We start from the raw sequence: 22,278 nt of genomic DNA, 5'->3' as shown, positions 1-22,278 counted from the left end.
GTTAATTACAGTTAACAACTAGTCCTGCTTTAGAAGGCATACACACGTTCATCCCATTGTTTCAGTGGGCCCTCTCTGAAAACCAGGACATGAGACTAATTTGTTGAAATCTGCCAGGACAGCTGGTGAGAAACCAAACCTGTCCCAGCAAATCCAGGATCCTCTGCTCTAAACCTGGCATTTCCCCAGACTCTAAATACAGTGGAGCACTGAATGTTTGTCGCCCCTTCAATTCCTAAATAAGATTCAGACTTCTAATTTTGTTCAAATGTTTGACCCTAGAAGAGAAGGTTCCTTATGAAACCATGCGATGGGTCAAGAATATAGACTCAAAGGGTAAAAAGACTAATCCTAAAACAATGAAAGCAACAAAGGAAACCAGAACCGAACGATGGGTCAATGAAATACATAAACTAGCTACCATGAAGGAGATCATGTTCAGAATAAGGAACCAGGGGGAATTGTGTTAAGGCTACTTGGTCACAAGACATAAGCAAAATGAAAACTGAGACATTTTGTTCAGTTTTGCGTCGTAGGAGCCTTAGACTTCATATTGGTATTCACAGTATAGTAGATTAATCAGTAAGTCAGAAAAAACTGTTATATTAGCTGCTGTTCAATTGCTCTTAGTTTGAAAAGAATGCTCTCATAAATATCTATATTAGAAATGCGGCTGCCTATGTTAATGTATGTTAGCATAACATATTGGCATGCTCTCCACTCTGAGGTATCATATGAAGCACTGGAAAATGTCAATGCTAAAAACTGAAGAAGAAATGTTAAACATTGAAAGTTGTTTTGCCAAAAAAGCAAACTATGAAAGGTAATAATCATAGTCAGTTAAGTGAGTGTTGGAGAGGGGACTTTAATGTAAAATAAAAAGTATGCTGGAGGTTGTTTAAGTCCTGTGGGCTTTAACCACGCCCATCTCACAGCCATCACTTCCCTTTGTTCCTGGGTGTGCCTTTCTAAATTCCCTTGATTTCCTAGGTAAATGCTTTACGTTTGTCCACCCTTGAGGCTGTTTTGTTACCGCCTTGCAGATTGACCCTGTTACGTGCATTATTGCATGATCGGCCATATAAGGTAGTGTGGGCGCATTACCTTTTTCTTTTGTCTCTCCCCTTCGCACTTCATGGCGGCGGGAGAGCTGGTATGCTTCGGCTTGCTTTGTTATTTCTTTTGTCTCTCCCCTTCGTGCTCCATGGCGTGCTGCTATCCTCCCTCCTCCACATTTGCACAGCAGCAGTCGGTGCTCTGCTGCTCTTGTGTCCCGGTTGGAGTGATACCTTCCCCTCCTTTGCCCTCCCGCGTATCCTTCCTTTCTCTGCACACCTGAGCACTGGTTCTCAGTTGCGGCTGCCGCCACCAGACATGGCACAAGGCTCCGCTTCACTATGGCAGTAGAGGTGTGACATAACACACTCAACATCCAGCTCCCTGCAGCCGTTGTAGGTAACAACAAGCCGCCTTCTAGGAATGGGGTGGAGACACATAGCATCCGGTTATATGCCTTGCATGCTCCCTGGCTGCAGCCTGCTCACCAAGTCGGCTCTTCTGGCCATTACATCCTGTGGTGCAGTGAACAATGGTTACGGGAGAGCGCATGGCATATATATTTTCCCTTCACTGCCCGTCTGCACCTTTTCTTGGCCATACAGGCCCAGAGGGTGCAGCAGAGTTACCAGAGGACAGGGCCTGCTGCCAGCATGGCTGATTGCTCGCGCTGGGCGGTACATGTTCTGCCAGTTCTTTATTTGTACTCTCTGTACCAGAGAGCTGTCTGGGGGGGGGGGCTCTCTGTAAGACAGAATGTGAGCTTTACTTGTTTCCTCCCCAGCTGCCTCTGTCACACCGGTGGTCACAGTGCTGTGCTCACCCTTATATCCCTCACTATTTTTGTTTGTAGCACTCCATGGCGGCGGGAGAGCCCTGCTTTACTATCAATAGTGTCTCAAGCTCTCCTCCCCGTTGGTGTTTTTCTGCCAGGCAACAACGGTGTCCTCGTGAGTAAACATAGATATAGGACAAAACGTCTGTTCTTTTTTCGAACACTGAGTACAGACAACAACACTGACACAAGGAGCAATTTCTTCCAATCGTGGAACAGAGAGAGTAAATGGAAGTGCTTTAGTTATATGCAGGGCCACTGGAAATATGTGGCAGAGAGGACCAAATTATGCGGCAGGGCTGACCAATTTATGTGGCAAGAAGAGTCCACTCATGCATTTACAGCGCCAATAGCTTTAGCTCCTGCAAATGTGAGACCTATTGCATTGCAAATGCTTGCTTTAGTATGGTTAGGCTTCAAGACACAGGAGGTGGTGGTTGAAGGAGGGGAACAAGAAGAGTATGGAAGGAAGCAATATATATCATTTGTAGACCTAGAACTGGATCTGGAATTTATCTCATAGAGCTTACCCTCACTGACATCAGAAGGTCCACCAGCTGTGACTGGCAGCTCGACTGGAAGTGATGTGTTGATCACCATAAAAGTCACCACATTCAGCAATGCAGTCAGTTCTGTCTATTTTTCATGACTCGGGGACATAAGGACATAAATAGACAGAGTAAAACAAAAAAAAAAACAACAATAACAGCAATCTTATGCAGGGAGTATGGCCTTAGTAATTTGTGGGATTAAACATCTCCATCAGAAAAACAGAAACTGTTACTTGTTCTTCCGATGGCTATTAATTCCAGCAGAATACTTACTTGAATACTCAAAGTTGCACCACTAAATAAAAGGATGGATCAACAAAGATCACCTTCAGACTAAACTGTCCTACCAAACTGAGACAGTCCATTTCCAATCTATTCTGGCTTGAGAAATAGTGAAGAAAAGACTAAGTAGCAGCTTTACAAATAGGCTGAAATGGAACATCTGTAAATACAGCCACTGGTTGTAGCCATGCACCTTGTGCGATGAGTCTGAAAGCCCTCAAGAGCAGACTGCCAAGCTCACGCATAACCGTGCTTTACTGTCAGTGAGATTCAACGTGATCTGCTTCCCAATTGCAGAGCCCATCTTCAGCCCTTGAAGGGAGACAAATAGGTAATAACCCTTAAGAAAATCAGATGCCCTCTTAATATAAAAACTCTAAGCCCTCCTAGGGTCTAACGTAAGAAGTCTCTTCTCAACTTTTGAAGAATGAGGAGGAGGAAAGAAAACATGGACAGAAATAGACTACGACATTTGAAACGCTGACACCATGTTCAACAGAAAGAAGGGTTACCACATCCTTCTAGAAAACAGTAAAAGGAAAAGAAACGAATAAATTCCGCACTGCTCTAACCCTCCTGGCATATGTCATTGTAACCATGAAATTATCAAACTTGCAAAACATCAACTTGAGATTGAAAATAACAAAGGTTTAAAAGGTGAAAACATAAGAAATGTTAACGCCAGGTTCAAGTCCCAACCCGGCTCCACAAAAGGATATCCGGCGGAGGGTGCAGCATTTATCTTACAACCCTTTAAGGAATCTACAAGTTGTTGGTAACTTAAATAACAAGCCCAACTCAGGTGAAAACTAAGAAGTTTATAGCGGCTAAATACTTCTTAGCTATACTACAACTAAGGGTGTCATTTAGAACATGGTAGGTGGCTTACTGACACATTACAGCGGCACAAGGTGAAGGCCTCTGCCACACTGACAGACCATTCATTCTATTGAGTTATCTCCACCTGTCCGGTAGGAATTTCTATACAGTGAAGGAAGCACAGCTGGGGCATTTCTCTTCTTGACAGCACTGAAGGTTTGGTGAGCGGGCGGTTTGTTTTAAGCTCCCAAAAATCAAATTATTTTGCATTGAGAAAATAAACTCCCAAAGCAGGAGGTTTTGATTACTACAAAAAATAAATGGAGCAGTGTGTAAAGCGTGGTCTCCCAGCAGCTGAGGTCCGTTCTCAATTTGTTTTGCCCACGCTCCCCAAGCCTTGCAGGGTGGTCATAGCCAGAAAAAAATAATTGTTGGTTGCCCCACCGTCAAAAGCGAAGGATGGCCGTCACTGCGACCTAATGGGCCGCAAAGTCAGAGGTTTATAATCTCGAAGACAGCGGAAGCTCCGCCAGTGTAAGCACTCCAGGAAGGAGTGGGAGGGTGGTGGGGCAGCTCGCAGAGTGGGGGGAGGAGTAAAAACAATAACAAAAAATAAACTTACCTGCCCCTCCGTGATCTGCCACTCCTGCCGCCTCTCATCATCTTCCCTCCCCAACCAACCCTGACGCTTCTCTCATGCTGTTACACAGCATGAAACAAGTGTCACGATTGGCCTGAGTCGGCAGAAATGCAGCTCAGGGAGGGTGTGGGGCATTGTATGTGGTCTCCACCCGGCTATAAAATAGCCAGTTCCCCATTGTAATTAAAGAAGGAAAAGAAGGCGGTGGACTCCCTTCTCAGATGATCCGCCTCCTCTGCCATTAATTTGATAAACACTGGAGGGGCAAACAAAAGACCAAAATATAGCACTTTGGGAGGAAAATGAACATCAAACTGTAACCCTCAGGTACCTCCTATGAAAGTGTATCGCTGAAATATAGAAAAGGGCACACTGTGGATCCAGAGAAATGGACCATTCCTGCTCCCAAAAGGCCAAAAACATGCAAAGTAGTTTTAGCATTTTTTTAAACATCTTTAACATTTTGGTTGAACACCATTGGCTTGAATAGAATCACAAATCACTGATAGGGGAATATTATAGACAATAGAGATACAGAAATCACTTAGGATGTCACAGCAGCTCATCTTTGGGTGCAACAGGTGGAGGCACACAATAGGATGTCCCCACTGCCTAAACTCAACAGCATCACAAATCTCCAGAGGAGAGGGAACAAAGAGGGATCATTTATGGTGCAGCAAGTCTCTCTGCAGTTCCTGGTGATTGTTCTTTTGTGAGACTCACAAGCTGAGGATGCTTAAGTACTCTTGCCTCTTTTTACAAATATGTGGAAGGGGGGTCCATATTTTCTCACAGTGATGCATTTTGTCTCTAAGAAGCATGGTGAGGCATTGTATAGTCTGGATATTCCACAGCTTATTCCACCATAAAGCCATGGTCAGAGAGTCACAGCTCTTCCACTGATATGTCACCTCCACCAAGCCGCAAAACAGTAATTGGGTCAAACGTTTTTGGGAAGCAGAGGAGACAGAGTAATGTCCCTATCATCAATCTGGTCCAAGTGACATATATAGGGAGTCATTGGCAGCACAATATTTATCATATCCTTGATTATCTCAGGGACCTGTGCCAAAAATCGCAGAATCTGGTGGCAATCCTATTACATGTGAAGGTAGGATCCTCTCCACCCACAGCCCCTTCAATACAAATCTCAGCCATCATGAATAGCATTCAGGTGGACCTGGTGGTGAGATACCATCTGAGCATGATCTCAAATGTATTGGACTTATGTTGGAGGCAAACAAAAGATTTAGCTGTTCTCTGCCATATGAGGATCCAATCAGTCTCCAACAAATGTAGGTCAAAGTTGTCTGCCCATTGTTGTGTGCAATTTATTTGCAACAGGAGAATAGCTTTATCTACTGCTCAACAGAGCTGTGATAATTGCCTTTATGTTTCCCATCTGTAAACAGGTCCTTAATCCCCTTTGTGTCCCTGGCCCAGTGTAATCTAACGAAAGGATACATTGCACATTGATCCTTACTATTAGAGACTCCATGTGCGTATAATTGGCCTAAGCACAAGGATTCACACCCCTCCCAAGCCAAATAACACCTATCTATCTGACCCAGTATAAGTCAGGATTCCCAATTTCTGCAGTCCAAGGGGAGGGGTAAGTAATAACTCCTCTGGCCTTAGTCCAGTCCGTGAAAGTTATGGCTGTATACCACATCAATGGGCCCTGAATCTCACAGGCTCTGATAGGGGAGGGGGTTCACAATAAATGGTGTAAGGCAACCCTACTCTTCTTCTGTTCCATCTGACACCATGGTTTAGTAGCATCAGAGAAAAACTAACGCCAGGGTCAACAGGGCAGCTATTATGCATCTTTTATTATCCAGGATTCCCATGCTACCTTTCAGAGGACTACTTATTGATAACGAGTTTGCAATACGCTGTGTTTTGCTGTTCCAAATGAATCCCCAGACTGTTTTCTATAAAGTCTTTAGACTGTTAGGAATGTCTGTATTAGGAGACATCGAAAAAAATAAAGAAGGTGCGGCATTCATTTCATTTTTATATTGTTGATCCTCCACATCCACAAGACCTCAAGTTTGTCCCATTGATAGAGATCTCTGAACTATGTATCAAGCAATGTAAATACATTGCTGTTAACAACTCGTAGTTCATGGACGGAATAGTCATACCCAGTAGTGTTAGCATCTTTAACAGTTCTTCTCTTATACATCTGTTCAGGAAATGTAGATATTGTAAAGCCTCTCCTTTTTTTGGGATAAAAAAGATAGTCAGAAAACAGAACTTTCACTCTCTTAGAAAGCGGGTTCATTGGCATGCAACCTTTTTATGGGTGAGTGCAAAGCACTCCTTCCAATGCTGTAATCTCTCTTTGGGCTTCTAACCACGCCCATGTCACGTCAGTCACTTTTATTGGTTTGTGGGCTTCCCTTTTAAAATCCGCTTGCTTTCATTTGGGAAAGGCATGCATATGTCATGCCTTTTCGGGTGTTTAGCCCACCTACACACCACCTGTAAACTACTGAAACCATTCGAGGCTCAATGTTTTCCACATGGTTTCCGGACTACTTTAACTTTTTATTTTCCACGCAGCGCAATCGTGCTGGGGTTTACATAGCGCAATCACCCTCGGTTTTTCCGTTTTCAATTTCAGCACGATCGCTTTTTCATTACATTTTCTTGTAATTTGTGTGGCTAGAAAAGTCCAGTTAGGAGTTTACAACACTAATAGCTCTAACTCGAGCAAATGTGAGACCCGTTGCATTGCAAATGCTTGTTCTAATAATGCATCCACGTGTACAACAAAGTGCTTTTAGGGTCAATGGGAGAAGGAAAAGTAAACAGTAGGGGTTTCTCCATAAGTGACAGACTGTACCCTCGTGCCACTATCTTCAATGCTCTGAACGAGGTGAACTCCTACCATTTCTGAAGGAACACCACTAATCCAACTTCCTCCAGATGCACAAAACCCTACAAGAAATCACAGAAATGTTGCTACTGGGGAGCAATGGAAGAAGATGAGGAAGTTTGTTACTAACGATCTCTGCCTGACCCAGAAAAACATTTGAGTGTCTTGAGCTGTTATTGAGACTACCACCATCCAAATACTTTCAATAACATCTACATATTTTCTGTAATGTGTGTGGAATTTTTGGACTAGAAGACCAAAAGTTCTAGCATAACTCAAAGCAGGCATCCACATTTGATCGTCAGATAGCCCTTCTGTCAGTCGTGCTGAGAATTCTAATGAAAACCTAGGTGAACACATTGAAGCATGATCCCGGAACATTACAGAGGAACCCATGAACCTTTCTATTGCGTCCCTTATATCCAGTCTAATTTCCATGTCTGCCACCATGCAGCAGCTCTTTAAAAGACTCTTAGAGATGATCCAGAAGAGATGAACAGCCAAGCAGCCAGTTCCCACAACACAAGTACAGCAAGCCACCAAGCATGTGGTATTAGATGAAAGCGGTTTAAGGGAGTGATCTGCGGGAATTAATATCGATAAGAAATATCAGGCCATTCTTCAACTGACTGGAAATGATTTTTTGTTGTGGTGGGTTCCGAAATGTGAAGCTGTTTTTTGTAAACATAACATGTTCATCTCACATTTTTGATTCTATTTTTTAATTGAACAATATAGAATTCTAAGAAAATACAAATTATTCTGTAAAAATGTTCACCGCATCAATTAGGGAACAAATGAGTATTTTCCACTAAAAGTATTAAAAAACATGAAGATGTAAATGGAATAAATTTGGGTGAATAAAGTAGGTAGAATTTTCCGTGAATCAAATGCGGTAAAAATATGGATGCCAATTTTGCCCAAGATTGTCCATTTTGTCACTTGAAGTCCCACTTTAGCACTGTCCTTTGACAGTGCAGTTGGTTGTGGTGTGAATTAATGCTTATTGATAATAGTAGGAATGCTGTGGGATTACCTCAACTTGACACCTGCATTTTGAGGTGCTGATACTTTTTTCTGAGTTTAGGAGTTAATAGCTCATACTGCATTTTTTACTAAAAACTCAGGGAACTACATTAGGAATTGGTGCTTCCAATAGGGTTTTTCCATTACTGGGCCTGTTTCCCCCACACCCATTTGGCCTACTTTCAGCTTGCCCCCATGCATCTGAGAGAGTTAACAAAACTATCTGAATCTGGATTGCCTCTCATTCACAATCAGGTCTTACACATCTTACTAGGGTGTAACTTTTTACATGTACATCATTACAGAAGAACAGTCATCTGTAACACATGACAGTGGGTCACTTCAGTATTCGTCATCTCTTAAAAGGCCGTCTGGTCCTAGGTATGCCCAATCCACACCCTCCCTAAATCTTTTCTATGATCTTGGTTTTTCTGCAATAGAAACTGGTAAATAGATTAAACAGTTTCTCAGTTGTCAAGCGAGGCAGCCACGCAGCTGTTTGCAGTGTCAGGAGAACATTTTACGAAAAGGACTCCCAGGGTACAAGTCAGGGTGACTTTCACTGAATAGAAGTCTACAACAGCGGTAAGGGGTGTAACATCTAAGAGATTGGCACAATATTGATAAACGGAGGCGGACAGCGATGCAAATGGAGTTGTGACTTGGATTTAAACTGACGTAATGCTGAAAAAGTGCACAGTGTTCTGTTCAGAATTTAAATATTTTGTAGGGCCCCAGAACTGATTCTGCACTGCTCAGGTCTAAGTAGAATCAAGAAAAAGTACAAATAAAGAGATCTGTGTGTATTTCAACTATGAATCTGTACAGGGTGTTTGAAGTAACTGCTCAAAGGTCAGGAATCCTGTTTTTAATAACCAAATTGTATTGTCAACAAATGAAAGCATCTTCCACCAAGAATCAATCTATTGCACCACAATGTGGATCGAATATTGGAACACAATACATGTATCTGTGAACATCAACAGCGTTACACCATGAGCCCATGATACGACTACCATCAACCTTATATATTACTTTGCTTCTGGGCATCTCCGTGCCTCATAGATTAGTTTTTCCTCGCGTGCACAACAGTCTACCCCTTTCTTCCAGATGTCCAGTGAGGGGGCCCTGACAGTTTGGTGGTACGGGGAATATCCCTTTTGGCCACCATTGAGTCCACGCCAAAGAAAGCTGTTTCCAATCTTGGCCCTCCATCTTCATCCAGAAGGCCTTCCGAGGACCCAAGTCAATTTGGCAGACCAGGACCAGATAGCTCTTGACCTATCTCTCCCCAAAAAATAGACACTGCCAGGCAAGATCAGCCCATATGAAAACAAATCAGCTGAAGGTAGAACGCATCTCTCACATGCGACCTGAGCAACATGGCCCACCTGCTGCATCGGCCGGGGGGTCAGAAACGTTGCGTGAAGGTATTTATGTTTGACAGTTCGGAGGCGTGATGAAAATTGCCAGCTCTTTCCTAGGCATACGTGCCTCTCCCGAGTTATCATCATCCAGCTCTTCCACTCAAACCTCCTGTCATCAGAGGGCCAGGAAGAGGTCTGGCACATTAAACATCAGCAAGGCGCAGAGCATGGAAATGGCGCCCCTCCCCAGTATCCCCATCAGCAGTAGTTTGGTCTCGACGAGGTTTTACTTGCGCTCCTGGGCTTTTACAGGGACATGAACGAGGAGGCATTTACAGATTTGGGTAGTTACTGAATTGGCTATTGCCACGTTGGTAAAGATTGTGTATTTCCTAAAACTACTTCAATGTCCCCCGCGGTGAACATTGTCTAAATAAGTGATCCCTATTCTGTCCCATTGTGTAAATCCCTGAAGACCCGATACCTGCCTGAGCCACAAACCCTGCCACTGAGTTGTCATTCCTGTGAGTCAACGATCCCAGTGGATAAAATGTAGGGCCGCTGTCCAACAGAGTATGGTCATCCGTGTGCAGGCAGGAAGAGAGGGTGTTATTGGTGTACTCTAAAGTAGTCCAAGGAGGCTGTCATGGCCCAGGAGATGCAGTCTGACTCGATAAGCAGGGTCATCTCAGCCCCCATTAAAACAATCATTGATCGTAGCCACTTGCGCAGCAAGATAATATTCGTAAAGATCGGTCACCTGTTCCACCCCCCAGAATCTTACAATGTTCTCTTTGGTTAGCGTAGCCCCAGTGTTACCTATTTGCGCTCCATATGATTGTGATCCAAGTCTCTCCAAATACTTAGCAAACACGATTTAGTAGAGGTGGTAACATTGCTACTGCATAGGAAACTCACATTCTGCAACCAATTCTCAAAACTGTTGCATTAGCCAGCATTCCCATACAGTATGATAAAAGGTGAGGATTTGTCCACAGCTATGCTTACAAGACTCATCAATTGCTCTGCCTATTTTGAACACAGTGTATTGTGTATAGTAAGAGTGCGATACTATTTTAAGCTAAACTAGGTGGAATCCTGCCCGTATGGCCACCTCTCTTGGGGATGCTAGGGCTTCCATTCACTCATCATCTTCCAGGCTGTCTAAATCCTGAACCCACCGTCCCCTTAAAGGGTATCAGGGATGTTGTTGATCAACATTTTATATGTAAGGGATGTGACTTTTGTGGGGCATATATGCATCTAGCAGTCCGTCTTCTCTGGGCAAAGACTCTGGAGTTCCATTTCTCTTGGCAACCCAGCTCGAAGTGCATGTCATACTTGCAGGTAATGAAAGGTTTCAGCAGGAGACAGTTCACAGTCGCTCTGTAGGTCTATGAAGGTAACAACATCCCCTCAAGCCCATACATCCACAACCCGGGAGAGGCCAATGAGATCCCACTTGTCAAAACCTGGTTGTCCCCCAAGAAACTCAATTCTGCCATGTCCGAGAGGGGTGTTGCTTGTGCAAGCTTGCCCTTCCTGCCCAGGGCCCTCATGGCTGTATGCCAGAGGTGTATCACTACTCATACTGGACTTGAACTTTGTGCACCTGAGGAGAGATATATATATATATATATATATATATATATATATATATATACACATATATATATATATATATAGGTGGCAAAGGTGTCCACTAAACCTTGTTTGCCCCTACCAGTAACTTTATCATCAGTTTCAACCTCCAGTACCTAGCGCCCAGCCTGTTCTCTTTTGTTCAACCACACCAAGAGTTTACCCGCCTTACTGCCCACCTTGTAGAGGCTGTGTTCCATGGCCCTATGGCTCCCCTTTGTGGCATCCGTTGTGACATCTTTGTATTCTATCTGTTTAAGTTGTAGGACATGTGTGGAATCTGTACAATGCTGATCAATAAGGTCTCATTCCAGTGTCTGAATCTCTTTCTCTAGCGTCTCCATTTTAGTCCTATTATCTCGTGTATGACCCACAATCAGGGAGAGGCCCTGCCCTTTTATTACAGTTTTATATGCCTCCCACAGTGTTTCAGCAGAGTCAACCGACTTCTCATTTGGGGAGACATTTTGCACGTTGCAACAAGAAGATCCTCTCTAATGTGAGGCACCTTAAGATTTCAGGGACTAAGCACTATGCCTCGATGCACTGAACCTCTGTGCAGAGCAAACACAGCCCATGTGGGGGAGTGATCTGTAATTCCTTGTGCCAAGAGTTGGGCCCCCGAATAATGCTGTGAATGGTGTGTGCGGGTTAAAAGGTAGTCTATAGGAGAAAGGCTCCCACGTGCTCCTGAACGGAACATGTATTGTTGGGCCCTAGGAATTTGAGGGTACCATTGACAAGCAGGCCAAGGACAGACAGGAAATCAGTAATGCACGGTGAGTAGATCCCGTTGGTTTGAGGGGCCAACAGTCTTGTTGGTCACAAAGACATGTTACAGTCACCCCCCCAACAACATCTTTCTGTCTGGCTAGGAAGAAGCAGAGCTTTCAGGTCAGGGAGTGTATTGTCGTGGGGACAGGGCTGGACATAAACCAAACACATATTAAGCGTTACTCCCTCGCAACTCCCATTAACTGCTACGTATCTCCTGTGAGTATGTGGCCATACATGGTCAACAATAATTTATAATGTCTTTCGTATTAGATTACCCACCCACCTGGCGCTAGCAGTATAGCCTGCATCGGCCACCAATTTATATCCCCATCTATCTAAAGCACTATAGGTGGTACCCACCCAGCATATGAGTCTCCTGGAGGAGGACTGCATCAGGCTCCAGAAGCCTGATGTATTGTAAAACAAGTGTCCTTTTAATTTTATCTCCTAGGCCGTTCACATTCCAGGACAATAGTTTTATGGCCAATGCATCAGGGCTGTCTTCCATAGGTATGTGAAGTCATAAAGTTACTGTGATCTACTGAACTCAGCAGTAAATCCTGGGAGATGGACAAAGATGACACGTGTACGCTTAAGTTAACTTGTAATGCATGTGTTAGACGAAACAACTGAACTCTAAAACAGAAGCAAAAATAGCAAACAAAGTCTCAGAACAAATCCACCCTCCCTCCCTGCATAGCAGACTCGAAACTGCCTGAACCCAAACAGTGCAGAGTGCCTGCCGCCCCAAACCAATATTGAAACAATAGGGGACATTGGCAACCACAAGCAAACCCCCCACCCGCCTCCCCCATATAAAACTTGCATGTTACCAAACGCAAACAGAGTGAATTGGTGTCTGCACCCTTCTTGGCTGTAGTAACATTCAGTTCCCAAGTAAGGAAAGCTGCATCGGTCCTCTGTGATTGTTAGTGACAGATGTGGTATACAAGAACCATAGGGTCACCCGGCGCCATCAAAACTGTCCTTGCGCTGGTCCTGGTGAGTTGCTGTCCATGTAGTCTTTTGTTGTGGTAATCTTTGGCTCTGCTGCATTTCTTCTAGTCCTCGCTATGGTATGAGGGATCATGTTCATGTCTCTGTCGACAAGACCGGTTGTGTGGCAGCGCTCCTCCGACTGGTCTCCAACCATCCAGCCAGTCCCATGCCTCCTTTAGGGTTGTAAAATGCCAGGTCTTTCCCTCCGCTACCATCCGCAACTGAGCCTGGAACATCATTTAATATTTTGAGTCTTGTTCTCTAAAGGCCTGTTTAACCTTAGCAAACCTCCGGCACAGTCTCCCGACTTTCAGCATGATCTCAGGGTAGAAAATGATGACTGTATTATCATACGTGACCGGTGCAGCATTGCGAGCATAACATCACAATCTCTGAAGTGAAGATCATCGCTTTAGTTGTGCGGGGTTGTTGGAAATTGGATCTCTAGCTGGCCGAGCTATGCACCCTGTCCAAGTAGGGACCACAATCCTAGTCGGGGCAAGTCAATAACACAACATAAATTAGCCTGTACTCACCCTCTGGTAGCTTGGCACAGAACAGGGGCCTACCTTAGAAGGCACTGTGTAAAGTATGTGTATTACACTCACACAATAACCTCATGAGACACATCATAGAAAAAGACTTCACACCGATGTAGAAAAATAAAGCTTGTGTATCTGGTTACTTTTAAGATCAGCACAATACAGATCCCATTCACAAACAGCAAAGTATAGGCTTTGTAGACTAAATAATAGCAAGGTTAGTGAGCAAATGTCATAGATTAAAGGGGTGGTGCCGGGAACTCCTTGGCACGGGTGTACAATGTCCTGATGGACTCCGGTTATGTCTTGGCTGCACACCTCTCGAGGATAAGTGTTCGGATGGGCAGAGACACTTGGTTTGACTGAGAGCAGTGAGGAGAGAAGGAAAACAGGGCCGCTCCAGACAGTTTCCGGGTGTAAGAGGCAAACGCTGACAAATCCACTCGGTTTGAAAGAAGCGAGCTGCAAAGTTTGACAAAAGCTGCTTGGGTTGAAGTTGAAAGAGGGTGGCAAGGGAAAGTAGGGCCGCTCTGGGCTGGTCACATATGCGAGCGGCTATGTTTGGCAAAAGCTACTCAAGTTGAAATTTAAGGCAAGCAGCAAAGGGAAGCATGGGTCCCTCCAGGCAGGTCACAGATGGGAGCAGCTAAGTCTGGCAAAAACTGCTCGGGTTGAAATTGAAGGCAAGCAGCAAAAGAAAGCAGGGCCCCTCTAGGAAGGTTACAGATGCAAGTGGCGAAGCTGGGCAAAAGCCGCTCAAGTTGAAATTGAAGGCAAGTGGCGAAGGAAAGCAGAAGCCACACAGAGTCACTCTGGGTTTGAAAGACAAGTCTTGGGTAACGGCAGAGATCAGCAAGTAGCAGGGCTGCACAGCAAATAAGGGCAGCAGTTTCTCAGAGCAGTCAATCCTGGCAGAGTGGCAATCCTGGCACACAGCAGTCTTTACTTCAGCAGCATTTTCTTTAGTCTAGAAGAGTACTGATTTTAGGGGGTCAGGGACCCAGTAGTAGTACTAGAAAGCGTATTTGGTGGGGGGCGACTACAAAGATTTCTTGTGAAGTGCACAGGTCCCTCTTTCAGGTCAGCCTTGGCTCCGGACTACCAGTGGGATGTAATCTCTCAAACCATCAGTGAGATGGTTGTAAGGAGAGCAATTTTGCTTCAGGAGTTACCATGGCACTGAATCAGCCTTGCTCATGGCACTGGATGAACTTGGAATGCGGACTGACGTAGGCCAATCTGCTGTGCAGGTCCGTTTAGATCTCTCAGTCGCATTGGATACATTAAACAAAAGTATGGTCCTGGTGTTGATGGCACCGCACATAAATGGATTATCTCTTATTTATCAAAACACTCTCAGGCAGTTCCCTCTCCTCCCTACAGCTCCGATTTTAAGAACATGGATCACGAAGTTCCGCAAAGCTCAGCTCTGAGTCTCGTCCTATTTATAATCTATCTCAGGCCTCTGATCACGCTAACTAAATCCAACAATCTCAGTGTGGTAAACTACTCATAAGAAACACAGTTAATTCCGTCCTTTGACAAAGATCACTCACAGTCTGTTACTGACTTTCACAGTTGTATGAATGATGTTATCAGTTGGCTCAACTGCAATCCCCTTAAATTTAAAACCGAGATTCTATACTGCTCTGCAAGTAAAGCTCCGTATGTTACCCCACAGAAGACTGCTGACGCAGAGCTAACCCCTTCTGATTCGGTCCATAATTTAGGGGCTACGTTTGACAATAAGCTATCGATGGAAACACAAATGAACAAACTAGTCGGCACCTGTTTTTCATTACTTCGATGTCTTTAGAAAATTCTTCCACTAATGCCTCCCTCTGCTAAAAACACTTACTGTTCGCAGTGTCATTTGAGCAGGCTGGACTATTGCAATGGCCTCTTGTTAGGTGTACCGGATTACCTATTACACAGACTGCATAGAGTCCAGACTGGGGCTGCCAAGCCAGCTCTAAACGACCCAGGAGATCATCTGCCTCTAAGGCCCTGAAAGATCTGCACTGGCTTCCGCTGCTGCAGCATGTCGTTTTTAACCCCCCCCGCACTGTTTTCAAAGTCTTCCAGGGCAGGGGCCCTGTGCCGCTACAAAATAACGAAGGTGCCTTCGTTCTGCTTCCACCAACTTTGTGTGTATACCAAAAGTTAGAAAACCTAGACATAGCGGACGTGCCTTTACGGTGAGCGCTGTCAAAAACTGGAATCAGCTCCCCGATCCATCAGATCCTTGACGGACCTTTTGCATTTCAGAAAAGCCCTGAAAACCTTGCTCTTTTCACAGTAATGGTGGACTACATTGTATTCCTCAATTATTGCAGCTTTACCCCTTATGCTCTGTCTTAGTGGCAATCTGTGATCTATTCCTTCCCCTCCACTCTGTCCTGGTGGGCTCATATCAGCACCAGGATACCTAAATGGTCACAGAGTACTTATACATTTCTTAAATAAAATAAAATAATCATCCCCTTTGTGTGGAATCCAGACAATACCCTTTGAGGAGTAAGTGTGAGCCCTTTCCAACCTCCTCCCCAGGAAGACCCATCAGTATGCAGATGCATGCAGTTGAGTTTCCTGTGTTGTGGATGTCTGAAGGGAATGCACAAGTGTAGCTGTCACCGAGACCAAGCCAGGTGTGTATTGGAGATAGCCTAGGGGCACAAAGGGCAGGGGGTGAAGAGAAATACCCACATTCTAAAAGTGGCGTTTATAAAATAGTAATAATAAATCCAACTTTACCAGTAAAGAGGATTCATTATTACCATTCCAGTGGTACTAAACATGATGCAGCTACTCCTCTCAGATCCGGAATTACAGCTTAAAGATATTATAAGTAATTCCCAATGCTGGCCTGTGAGAGGGGCAGGCCTCACAGTAATGTAAAATGACTTTGGCATTACCAGGACATGAGAACTTAAAAATATGTGTCCTGCCTTTTACTTACATGGCACCCTGTCCTATGGGCTACCTAGGGCCTAACCTAGGGGTGACTTATACGTAAGAAGAGGGGAGTTCTAGGTTTGGCAAGAGGTTTTAAGTGCCAGTGTAGAGTGGCACTTAATCTGCACACACAGGTGCTGCAGTGGCAGGCCTGAGACATGTTTACAGGGCTACTTAAGTGGGTAGCACAGTCAATGCTGCAGGCCCACTAGTGGGAAGGGTATGCCCAGACGTGGGTCACGTGCTTGCTATGCCATGAGATTCAAGCTAGCCTGGCTGATGAAGGGTGATATCCTGAAATTGGTCCCAGGATGCTTGTTTCTGGTCTAGGGAGGACTTGGCCTGGCAGTTCGGACTGGACTGTTCCCATGGGGAACAGGGTCAAAACTGATTTGCATATGGCTGTGTTCAAAATGGAATGGCATAGGAAGCAAACAACTGATGGATTAAACCTAGATCTGTGACTGGGGGTGAATGTTCGATTTGTTCTGCATTCCATCCATCATCTGTTGTTTTTGCAGGCCCACTAGTAGCAATTCATTTACAGGCCCTGGGTATATGGTATACCACTCTATAAGGGACTTACAATAAATTAAATATGCCAATTGCGGATAGACTAATGTTACCATGTTTTAGGGGAGAAGCAAATGACTTTAGTAATGATCCGCAGTGGTAAAGTGCTCAGAGTCCTAAGGCCAACACAAAGATATAGCAGCAAAACAGGAGGTAACGGCAAAAAGTCTGGGGTAAGACAACCCTACGGATGCCACGTGGTACCCCCGGCTTGGGCAGGACTCCCTGGATCCTATAATCTCATTCAACAGAAAAGCAGTTTCATAAGCCTCGGGTTGCAGTGCCTTTAGAATGAGGTCTTCAATGAAAAGGTCCACTGCCAGTCCCTCTGCTCTCCCGAGAATTCCAACTATACAAATGTTGTATCGCCTTGAGCGCCTCTCACAGTCTTTCAATTTGGCCCTCAAGACATATGTGGTAGTATGTGCCTCTTTAACTTGTTTCTTAGGAGTCGCAGTATTAGCCTGGAGGGTCTTGAGCCATTCTTCTGCCTCCTTCATTCTTGCACTCATATTGCAGAGCTCGTCCCTAACCAGAGTGACCTGTGTTGAGACTGTGTAAATTTTTGTCTTCAGGGATCCCCTGACCACCTGGACCGCTGCCATAATGTCCTTAAGTGTGCGTATATCTCCATCATTCGGAAGCTGATCAGCAGTGCTCTGAGCATTCTCCATTCCCTTTACTTGCCCCATGGCGGGGGAGTGCAAATTTATTTAGTTTCATTTGATGTGCCATTTGGGCACCCTAACTCCCGGTCATCTGCGCTGGGGATCAGAGTTCTCTTCCACAAGAGGAGTCACAGAAGTAGTCAATCGCCCACTAGCCTGAGGAGCCCCTTGACAAGGTATTCCCTTGCAGCCTGTGTGTGTTTTCTTCCACTGTGGGTCACCCTAAGGTCTGGAGCCTGTTCTAAGGCCGAATGCATGTTACACCAGGAACAGAGCCCATAATGCCTGTGATGCAGAATTCAAGGACCGTCCAGGTATGGTGCTGTGTGGATTTGGCAGTTGGAGTCAGTAGTCCTGTGCATAGTGGTACTCGAAAAAAGTCTTGCTGCCTTAGCCCTCCGTGGCTGCTCCATTACACTGCCTCCAGATCCCCTAAGAGAGATGAGTATGTGAAAAGGAGGGGGGGGGGGGTGAGTCACTGTAATTCGCAATATAGATGGAGTAGGGTCAGGTACACCATTCAGTCCACAACACGGGGCTCTGGCATAAGTCTTGCACTGTAGTTCCAATGGGAGTCCCCAGCCTGGCACGCAAATGTGGTGGGTCTAAGTAACAGCTTATAATAGGAAGGGGGCAGAGTGGGGTCAACTGGAATCCTTCAAAGCATTTTCAAGGAACCCCCCAATTATCACCTGCCTGCTGGCCCATATCTCAGCACTGTCGACGCCACCAGTAATGCCACTTATGGCCAGGGACTGCAAGTATGGGAAGCGCCTCAAAGTCTCAAAGCACCAGCAACCCTACAGTGAGAATGCAGGCACCTGCTTCAACAGTGTTGCAGGCTCCTCCATTCAATGAGAGCTCACCAAGGGCTCCACTGTCCTGATGATGACTAGAGTTCATATAGGGGGTCACTGGCAAAGACAATCGCAACTTGGCTGAGGGTTAAGCCGTGACAGCCAACAGTGCAAACCCTGCTCACCTGCCCATGTCTGCTGGGCCGCTCAGCTGTCGTTTCCCCCCCCAGGGACCCTTGCTGGACTCACTGCCATTGGCTGGGTTGTCAGCATTATGTAGGTGTCACACTGGCCCCGTAATTGTCAGATGAGGGGCCGGGAGGATGTCTCTCGTCCGTTTCTCAGCCTACCAGCAGCACCACAGTTAAGTCCCAGGCTGCCACCCCATTAAGCACTCAGGGGTGCCTAGTTGTAGCAGGGCTCTCCAGAGGCATAGAGGTGCCAAGGGCTCACACAAGTCCTGATACTGCAACTCTGGAGGTCACACAAACAAATTTTCCACATTCAGCAAGGGCCCCACCAAGACGTCTGTGCTCTGCTTGTCCTGGGCGGTGCAGGCTTCACACACAAGGATGCGGCTGCAACTGCAGCACCAGGACACACCTCACCATAGATTGGCTTCCAACCATCTAGCAGCATTGAAAAGGCCATTTTCGGTATCCCCTCAGCTTCTGGCTCTAGATTCAATCACCAGAGTCCCAGGAGACTGATGGGTGTATGGATTTTGGGGCATTAGGCAGATGAATATTGGGAGTCGATCTAGCAAGCTCTCTTCAAGGTGGGTTTGCTCACCACCCATTGGCACTCGGCAGAGGACACAGAATTACAGTTAATTTGAAAGAAAGCCTGGAGTTCCTCCTGCACAAATTCAGTGCAGTCTTGGGCCATCAAATGCCATGCCTTAAGATGCCACATTGGACAAAGAAGATAGTCCCAACAGTGTCCCAACTCTAAGAGGAGGGGTGCGTGATCTAAAATACCATGAGGTAGGATTTGTGCAAACCACAACGCAAGCAGATCGGTCATCGGCAGCCAGATCTGATCTATTCTGGATTCGGTTTTGTGTGCGGCAGAGGCATGGGTATAGGACCGCTGTGAGGGGGTTCCACGATCTCCATGCATAACAGAGGCCCATGGAGTCCACCAATTAAGTCTGCTTAGTAGAGCGTGCCACTCGGCCCGGCTTAGGAGCCTCAGAAATGTCTTGTTTGGGTTCTGGGACAGCATTAATGACTCCCCCTGTCAAGGTGGTCCCCTGGGAGGGCTACCACGAGAGTGCAAAAGCCTGCAGTGTCGAACGTAGCATCTGCTGGGGACATAGGACGATCTGGCTTCCAGGCGGCCCTCAATCCGATTGAGGGTCCCAGTCACACATTGAAAGGATTCTAATGCCCGACAGCAAAATCTGAGGATTGTAAGAAACCAACACAATAACATTGAAATTCCAGAAAAATACCTCCAGTGTCCCTTCCCCATCCCTACCCCTGCAACAAAACATTTGTAGAGAGAGCACCTCCAGGAGAGGCATGTCTGAGTGGCCATCAGTCCACCATGACCGGTACATTGCGCATTGCAGCACCCGTTAGGGCTCAAGTAAGCAAGTCAGTAACACCATCCTGAGTCTGGAAAAGAGCCGGGGTGCAGAGAAGGACACCTGATGGTCCAGAGCTCTCAGTGCATTCCCAGAATGAGGTGGGATTGATGATCCCTGTCTTCTGAGTTGGTTCGGTCTGCCCCTCTGAGAGTGTGGGCTTTTCTTCTGGGGCATCCGAGCGGGGAGGGCCAGGGGGTCAAATGCACCCCAGATTCCGCAAGTCCCTCAGACTTAGTTAGCTAGAACAGTTGTTGCACTGTTGCCCACTCCCATGCTTGTTTGGGAGCTTAAAAAAAATATATGGATTAGTTGAAGATGACCTTAAGGCATGCTGGGAAAAGAAGAATGCATTGGATATGAAGTACTCCCAGTTTCTGCCTAACGTCCTCAATGGAGCAGCGCAGTCTCTGATTCACCCGGGTGTCGTCCGGGAAGATCATGATCTTAGTATTGAGATAGCATAGGTCCTGGTGATTCCAGCCTTCCCAAGGGATGACATCTCGATCTCAATTGTTGAGGATGCGAGCTATCATAGGGAGAGGGGTAGCTTCTGGGGGATGCCTCATAGTCAGGGCTAGATGCGCCCTCTCCACCATAAAGCAACAGGACAGCTTGTCCAGTGGGACCCAGGTTCAGAACCATTCCTCCAGAAAGCCATCCATCTTGGAAATCTCCTCCCCATCCGAGAACCCAATGAGGAGCCAGTTGTTGCATCTGGACCTGTTTTCAGCATCCTCAGCCCAGTCCTCTAGGGCGGTCGTCATGGACATCAGCTTGGAGGCCTAATGTTTGAGGGTCACCATTTCATCCTCCATCATACGACCCGGGCCATGGCTTCCGTCACCCTTTTTTCCACCTTGGGAAGGTCCTGGGACATGAGGGAGACTTGGACACCATCTAGTTTAGTCTCCACTGCCTCTCTGGAATCCTGAAAAGCTCTAAGGATGACTGTCAGGTCTGGGCGCTGCGGGCACTGACTGTGGGTGGGGTGACTCCGAAGTCTCCAGCTTATCCACTGAAGGAGTAGTGTACTGGCCCATTTTCTGCCTGGGCTGGTTTCAGCAAGGGGACTTCTCACGACCCATAACTGCCCTCAAAGTTGTGAGTGAGCTGAGAGGGCAGGGACACACACCAGCCGGCCCACTTGCCCAAGGGCAGCACAAGCAGCCAGCAATACTTGTTTCAAAGTCAGTTCTAGGGAGGTGTTCCCGCATTCCAGGAGCCCGACTGAGGGCAGATCAGGGTTCAGACAGGAGGGTGGGGGATCTCTCCATGGTCACTCCCTGTCCTGAGGGTCCAGACATGCGACCTCCACAGCACCTCAGGCCACACCAACAGCCTCCTTTCCCCCATAACGACAGGCAGGCCAGGACACCCTCACAAAATGGCAGTCCACCTGTGCCCACACCGAGCAGAGGGAGAGGGAAAAGGAAATTTGTGGACCCCAAAAATGCAGGACATCACAGGCCTATATCTGGTGGGGGCAGAAGAAGAGAGGGATGGCCTTCATAACTGCCCCTTGATGAAACTACCACAGACAATAAACAATGTGACGGGGGAGGAAAGAAAGTCTCCAAGATGACAAGTCTCTCCTCAAATGGGTGTGGGGACCTTTTGTCCACACCCCGACATGAGCTTACCACTGCATTTACTCCCTGCTATGTACCTATGGGGGCTGCTGCTGCAAGAGATGCCCCATCATGACTCAGTTAACCGCTATTGCCAGTTGGGCGGTCTCGCTCCCAAAGATGCAGCCGTCAAGGTCCCACAGTCACAGCCCTGCCAGGTGCCCCCTTGCAGACTCACACAGCAGCTGTTCCTGCATCGCCTGTGGCTTGCAGTCTTTACTTCTGCAGCTTCTGAAATCACCGCCACTAGCCCAGAGTTACTCACGTCCTCGGCCTAAGGGTGGAATGAGCGCCGTCTCGATCGCTGGTCTTCCCCTGCTAGCACAAATGAAAGGGTCTGCGGTTGTAGGCACCGCCAGGCACACTAAGCACCAGATGGCCCTCCCTGGCAGGAAGAGCCTAGGGCAAGGGACGCCAAAGGTCCAGGAATATGTGCATTAGACTCAGCCTTGCAGAGGCGAGGCGGCTGAAATCTTGTCCCAGGCCCTTGGCTCAAAAGGTCCGCAGCACAGGGCTCAAGCACCCCCGACACCACCGCTGTAGGGCCGAAGTGAAACCTCAGAGTGCACCCAGTGCCCAGAAGGTTCGGGGGTGGGTATGGAAAGGGAGCTGTTAGGCAGGATGCGCGTGGATGATCGGACAGG

The 22,278-nt window shown here is 46.5% G+C and overlaps 1 protein-coding gene across 2 annotated transcripts in view; it reads right to left on the bottom strand.

The window, feature by feature from the left end:
- The window catches only part of LOC138304313 (oocyte zinc finger protein XlCOF6-like), a 132,393-nt gene that overhangs the window by 19,448 nt on the left and 90,667 nt on the right, over nt 1–22,278 (bottom strand). The window lies entirely within an intron of this gene.

Source organism: Pleurodeles waltl, chromosome 7, assembly GCF_031143425.1.
Source record: "Pleurodeles waltl isolate 20211129_DDA chromosome 7, aPleWal1.hap1.20221129, whole genome shotgun sequence".
Lineage (NCBI taxonomy): Eukaryota > Metazoa > Chordata > Amphibia > Caudata > Salamandridae > Pleurodeles > Pleurodeles waltl.
The sequence above is the reverse complement of the archived record's forward strand: the minus strand, read 5'-3'. Positions and strand labels throughout refer to the sequence as shown.